The 7,500-nt window shown below is 31.1% G+C and overlaps 1 long non-coding RNA gene across 1 annotated transcript; it reads right to left on the bottom strand.

The window, feature by feature from the left end:
* Positions 1-4,161: 4,161 nt before the first annotated feature.
* On the bottom strand, positions 4,162-7,041 carry LOC137652089 (uncharacterized). Its single transcript, XR_011046178.1, has 2 exons — positions 6,920-7,041; positions 4,162-5,539 (listed from the first exon to the last, which is right to left on the bottom strand). It is a non-coding gene; the product is annotated as an uncharacterized lncRNA (long non-coding RNA).
* Positions 7,042-7,500: the final 459 nt, after the last annotated feature.

Here is a 7,500-nt window from a genome sequence, read left to right as displayed (position 1 = left end):
TGTATGTTGCATAAGATTTTTCACAACTCTGACCATCCTTTACATTCAGATCTCCCTGGACAATTCTATCCTGTTCGTAATACTAGGCAGGCAGTTAATTCTAATAGCCAGGCCTTCTCCATCACGAGGCTCAATACTACGCAGTACTCTAGAAGTTTTATTCCAGCTGTGACCAAGTTGTGGAATGATCTTCCTAATCGGGTGGTTGAATCAGTACTACTTCAAAAGTTCAAAGTTGGAGCAAATGCTTTTTTGTTGACCAGGCGGACATGAGTCTTTTTATAGTTTATTTATGACATATTTGTTTTTTATGTTGTTGATAGTTTATTATATGACATGTCTGTTTTGACGTTGTTTCTTATTTTAGAATGATTTATTGTTAATATGTTCTCTTCATTTATTTATTTCCTTATTTCCTTTCCTCACTGAGCTATTTTTCCCTGTTGGAGCCCCTGGGCTTATAGCATCTTGCTTTTCCAACTAGGGTTGTAGCTTGGATAGTAATAATAATAATAATAATAATAATCAATCAAGGTAATCGGATTAATAATAAAATGCAGGGGTGGATTTACACAGAATAAACCCATGATGACAAAGATCAAAAAGACTAATTTCAAATCCATCATTAAACATCACTCATACAAAATATATCAAAGTCGATATAAAGCAATGCTTTTCTTATTGAAATTAGATTTATGTATTGAATAGAGTAAATTAATATCAGATAAACTCGTCTGTGGAATTGATGTCACTAAACTTATTCCACCAATATTTCCATGAATCAGCTATAAACAAAATTACCAACTACCAGCACCAGCAAATTTATAAGCTTTCCTTTACGAACGTGGTATTAGCAACTACCAGCATAAGCGAATTTATAAGCTTTCCTTTGCGTACGTGGTATTACCAACTACCAGCACCAGAAAATTTATAAGCTTTCCTTAGCGAACGTGGTATTACCAACTACCAGCACCAGAAAATTTATAAACTTTCCTTAGCGAACGTGGTATTACCAACTACCAGCACCAGAAAATTTATAAGCTTTCCTTAGCGAACGTGGTATTACCAACTACCAGCACCAGAAAATTTATAAGCTTTCCTTAGCGAACGTGGTATTACCAACTACCAGCACCAGAAAATTTATAAGCTTTCCTTAGCGAACGTGGTATTACCAACTACCAGCACCAGAAAATTTATAAACTTTCCTTAGCAAACGTGGTATTACCAACTACCAGCACCAGAAAATTTATAAGCTTTCCTTTACGAAGGTGGTATTACCAACTACAAGCACCAGCAAATTTATAAGCTTCCCTTTACGAACGTGGTATTACCAACTACAAGCACCAGCAAATTTATAAGTTTTCCTTTGCGAACGTGGTATTACCAACTACCAGCACAAGCAAATTTACTTTATAAGCATTTTTGGCTAACGTTATGCAATTGGATCATATTCGTTAGAAAAGTAACAATGAAAGCATGCAAATTATAATTTACAAAGCAAGGCATTTTCATTAAGTAATAGCACGCTGGAGTATTCTTATTTAAATTTAGTTCCAGTTTTCGATAAATTTTGAAAATGAATTCTGGGAAATATCTATCTGGGCCAAAAGGAAACTTACATCATGTTCGTAGAAAATTTTTAGTTGTGATAGCTGCATGACTTATTCGTTTTTAGACTTAATTGTATGATAGTACACTTGCCGTCCACCATATTTTGTCGGTAAAGGAGTATTTCTATTTCAAGTTAGTTCAGTTTTCGATTAATTTGGGAAAATGCTAGAAAATATTCATCTGGGTAAAAAAGAAAAAAGAAAAAAAAATACATCCTGTTCGTAGAGAAATTTGACTTGCTACGTTTTTAGATTTAATTGTATGATAGTACACTAAAGAATTATTCTTATTTCAAGTTAATTCAATTTTTCGATAAATTTTGAAAAATACTAGGAAATATCTATCTGGGCCAAAAAAAAAAAGAAAAAAAAAAAAAAAAAAAAAAAACTTCACATCCTGTTCGTGGAGAAATCTATGATTTTCTGCGTTTTTAGACTTAATTGTATAAGCGTACACTTACCGTCAACCACGTTGGTAAAGAGAAACACCAATAAAAACTCCTCTTCTTATACTTAAAGTGTCGTGAACAGTTGTAACGATTTAGGTTTGCATAAAAAGGCGGCTAAAACCAGATACCCACAAGAAAAACTTACAATGTAGTTATAGATTTGTTTAGATAATATAGATATAGATTTGTTAGATAATATACAGTATATAGATTTTTTAGATAATATATAGATTTTTTAGATATATAGATTTGTTAGATAATATACGGTATATATTTTTTTTAGATAATATAGATATAATCTAAGATAATATAGCTAGAGATTCGTTAGATAATATAGACAGATTTGTTAGATAATATACCTATAGATTTGTTAGATAATATAGCTATAGATATGTTCGATAATATAGCTAGAGATTTGTTAGATAATATAGCTATAGATTTGTTAGATAATATAGCTATAGATATGTTCGATAATATAGCTAGAGATTTGTTAGATAATATAGCTAAAGATTTGTTAGATAATATAGCTATAGATTTAATAGATAATATAGCTAGAGATTTGTTAGATAATAGAGATATAGATTTGTTAGATAATATAGCTAGAGATCTGTTAAATATAGCTATAGAAATTTGTTGTATAAAGAAGGCGGCTAAAACCCAATTGCCACAAGAAAAACTTGTTATAGAGATTGTTGGATAATATAGGTAAAGATTTGCTAGTCAGTAAAAGGCATTAATTATAGGACTACTAGATTGAATCATTTTGACTCAGTACCCAGCTTTATAATACTCCGCGAGTCATTTGCCACCGGTGTAAGCTATTACAAAACCCTAAATGACAAATTCTGTGGCTTGTGTCATATAATTCCCTAATACACAATATTTTGTCATAAAAACAAAAATATACTCTTTTTACTGTTACGAAGTCAGCAATAAATGGATACATATTTGCGCTATCCATTTCTTTTCTATTTCGAGGAGGGTGTAACTTGAAAACAAGGGGGGGTGGGGCGTGTGGAGTGGTAGCTTGAAACTGAAACCAAACTAACGCCTCAATGTAATGTGAAAGTTCCATGTTACCAGGGGAGGCGGGTGGCTTGAAAGTCGGGGTAGCTTAAAACCTCCTTACCAGCTTAGGAAAGGTTAAACCTCTGCCGTTAGTTTATTTTAGTTTGTTAGTTTATTTTTTATTCTAGTCAATGAAGATTTTCTTGCTATTCCGTTTTACACATATTGAACTTAAAAAATTAAGTTTATAAACTACCTGCTTTGAAATATTGCCGTCTAGAGAGACCATTCAGCACCGATACAGTACTACCCAATTGCAAACATCTTTAAAGTTATGATATTGTTACGGAAGTGACATGAGAAACATTAAATCCCATTCACCAACCTGCAAGTAGGTATTTTTCTATCAACCAAGTTCAAAACAAATTTCGTTTTAATCAGTTTCAAATTAAAATATTTTAACTAACATTTTTCAAACTACTTTCTTTGCTAGCCAATTCTAAACGACAAATATTAAACTACCATCTTGATGCACCTTCGATAAGTTATATGATAGTCAATCATCATTTCCATGAAAAAGTGCTCCTGGGCTTCCAAAATCTTTTGGACTTATATTATGGCTGCTAATAGGGTACACGTTATCCAGATCATGGCATACCATCCGAGAAAGCTAATTCTGTATATTGTCCTTTAATTGTTTTCCGCAGAGTTAAATTCACATTGAAACAGGTTTCGTGCGCAAAGAATAGGATTCCTAACAAAATCAAACCTAACATATCAGAACAAAAATAGTCAAATTAATTTAAAAAATCAAAACTTATTTTACCACGTCTTCCATCAATTTTTTATTTCTTTTAGTTAGAAAAATAGTTGACCTTAAAAGATTTCGTAATATACTTGTTTTAAAAAGTATAAATTGCATTCAGAGCAATAAGTTAAGACGCAATTTTAAGAAATATTAATTACATTCTGACCAATATAAGTTAAGGGTAATCTTATAAATAAAAATTACTTTCCAAAACTTCACCTCTGTATCTATAGAATTTTTCCTATACTAATGCATAGGGTAAAACTTTCTCAAATGATGAAACAAGACTTTTTAAGATGCTTTATTAGTTACAAGACTTCTTCGACTACTTTTACAATATGGAACTTCTGACATCTTAGTCTAGGAAAGCCATATTTTGGCGAAGACCAGAATTTGGCTTTAACTTAAATCTAAATTGCTGAGCAGTCATTACAACAACACTTCTTACTAGTTTAAACCTTCGGACACAGCATTGTTTAGTCTAAATTAGGATACCTTAAATGAAAGTCATAGCTACAGAATTAACAAACTAATGCAGTTTCCAGACCATGACAAAATTCTTGAATTTCATACTTAAGTATTTTCAAAATCACTTATGCAAATAACTATTTAAAGATTAAGGTGAGCATTTTTTATAGAGCAGGGTGTTAAAAAGAATTTATAATAGCCTTTCAAACTGGCAAGAATAAAGTAGTGTAACTATAATATTATCCCTAGCTCAACACAAGTTTTAATACTTAATAAAAACACTAATCCCTGATTTACCAGTTTTAAAATCAAAACTGTGCTAAAGATTACATAAACCCTGTTTAAACAATCTTAGCTCAACACTAAAGTTTCAATAATTAAAAAAACAATCACCGATTTACCAAGTGTGCAATTAAAGTCATGCTAAAGATTCAGAAAAAAATGTAAATCTTGACTATTGAATCTTCCTTGTCTATACAATTCTTAACATAGTAAAATACCAAAGTTTGTTTTCGAAAAACTAATAGCCCTGAAAATTGTCATACATTAGCCTGCCATAGATCAGAAGTCATTTTGTCAGGAACAAATTTACTGGTAGAAATAACTTAATCCCTGATCATTGTTAGCTATATTTCACTAATTAGCCGTCTTAAGATATACAAAATCTTCATGGTTGCCCCTGGCAGAAATAAAACTCCCCCCCCCCCCCCCCAAAAAAATGACCTTAGAAAATTGAGTATACATGGAGAAGATTTGGCAAAAAAATTGGATAGTCCATAAAATTTAAATTTCTATTTTATCCCAGCAAGTACAACCAACAATTTCCCTTCAAAATTCAACAAAATTTAGCACACTTAAGCACCCACAAATTGGCCATAAAACTTAATATCTAGATCATCTATATTTTCTGAACAACACAGTCAAAAGCCATACTTAAATTTTACATACATCCAGAAGATTTAGCAAGATAAAACTAAAGCCTAACTTATCAATATACTCTGCAATATTCAACATTTATGTGTAGCCTCCCAACGACCCTGCAACCCAGTTAGGAGCTTCTCTTGCAGAGAGAAAGTCAAGCACATTGTGACGTGGAGGGAGAGATTCTGCCAGAGACGTCCAATCACACATGACTGTCAAGCTCTTAGAAGAAGTCTGAACTCCCATTAGACTTTGGGTTGGAGAGATGTGGTAATCTGAAATTATTTACAAATTATCAACTAAGGCAGAAATCTTTAAATACAAAACTTACAATCAATGAATCCATTATGCAATGAATAACAGCTAAAAAATGTTGTAAATGATTACATAACTGGATCCACAAAGCAATGAATAACTGCTAAAATTTTTATAAATGATTATATAACTGGTAAACAAGCTAAAAAATTATAATTACAAAAATTAGCAAAAGTCTGGAGGTAAACTTTGTTTAAGGATTTAGGATGCATTAGAAGTTTTAACTGCCAACACTAAAAGTGTTTACTAAATAAATGTATTACCACGGATCTTTAATGGTACAGATGCTTTTCTCAAAAAAAGAAGTAAGCCTATTCAGTGTTAAATGATAAGCCATTAAAGTTTAAGCTTGAAAACAAAATATTTTCTTATTTACCACCAGCAATGCTTTCCCAAGTTATTCTTCTTACTACTTTAGGTCTATTTCCTAAAACACTTCATACTACATTAGCTACCAATACTTGACCAAATATTCTCCATATTACATTAGCTCGATTTCCCAAAACTTTATTCTTACTACATCAGCTGAATTGAGATTCTCAAATTTGATTTTGACCATCTAAAATACAAAAAATTTTTCCTACAGCAACTTCATTACTACAGCTAAAGCGCTTTAAGTAACAAAAAAAAAAAAAAGAAAAACCATGGGAGTCTAGTTCCACTGTAACCTAAATTAATATTAGAAAGAATAAAAGAAAAAAAAAGATGTTAAAAGAGTTAAAAAACAAAGAATCTGCTCGCCAGAGACACCCAAAGTGGTTTTAGAAATTTAATGTAATAGACTTTGCCCCCTACTCTTATTAAAAGCTGTTCAAACAATGAAATTCAATAATACAAAGCAATAATGATGGGAAAAAAACATGCGATACAAATTAAAGTATAGATTAAGTACTGCACTACATAATTTGCTAAAATAAGTATAAAATATATATTTTGCAATGAACCCAAAATACAGTATTTAGAATATTAGTTTTACTCCTAATCCTGTGGATGGAACACGTCCCGGGTAGTGATGTGACTTACATACGAGCTATGAAATAAAGCAGTAAATTCATAATTTAGTCAATCCTCTAGGGTTTCAAGAATTGCCAGGATACATACCTTGCAGGGAAACCCAGGTGTTTAGTTACATATTTTGTGAAGAAGGGAACCAGCTTTTTAAAGGCAATACAATTAGTAGATTTCAGTCTAAGCACAAAAGAAGGAATTAGCCAGACGTAAAAAGGTTTTGAGCTGGAAAGACTACCTCAAAAAGAGTAAAACTTGAAGGTATCAAAGATTAATGCGGATTACCTTTAAATAACCCTGTCACGAACAGAAAATGAACATATAGTACTTACCACATCTATGAGGCACCACAAAGTGAATATTTATCGAGGACAGCCACCCCCACAACCTCGAAAGTGACAGGACTCAACTACATTTTAAATCGTGATCAAGTCGTGAACAAATAACTTCGTTTGTGTGGAGACGACCGAAGTAAACACTAACTTTAAGTTTAAACAAGGATAGTGGACTAACAACGAGTTTACTGTAACAAGTTACTTTCCGTATTTAATTATTTTCACGGTCGATAGATGGCCACTCTTTTTTATTAGCCTGTTTTCTGTTTCATATAGAAAAAAAAGGAAACTAATGAAATAACAAAGAAAAATCACTGAAAAAATTACATATTTAAAAACATTTACATCTAAAAATCTAATCTAGCCGTGTTATTCTATTTTGTTTTATATATAGACAAAAAAAAGCCTGGAAGATTATAGAAATTCCTAAAATCTTATTCAAGCGTCTATGGCATAATTCCATAAAAAGAATTATTATTATTATTATTATTATTATTATTATTATTATTATTATTATTATTATTATTATTATTATTATTATTATTATTATAAAAATAATAATAATTATTATTATTATT

The sequence above is a fragment of the Palaemon carinicauda genome, chromosome 13, assembly GCF_036898095.1.
Source record: "Palaemon carinicauda isolate YSFRI2023 chromosome 13, ASM3689809v2, whole genome shotgun sequence".
Taxonomy (NCBI): domain Eukaryota; kingdom Metazoa; phylum Arthropoda; class Malacostraca; order Decapoda; family Palaemonidae; genus Palaemon; species Palaemon carinicauda.
The sequence above is the reverse complement of the archived record's forward strand: the minus strand, read 5'-3'. Positions and strand labels throughout refer to the sequence as shown.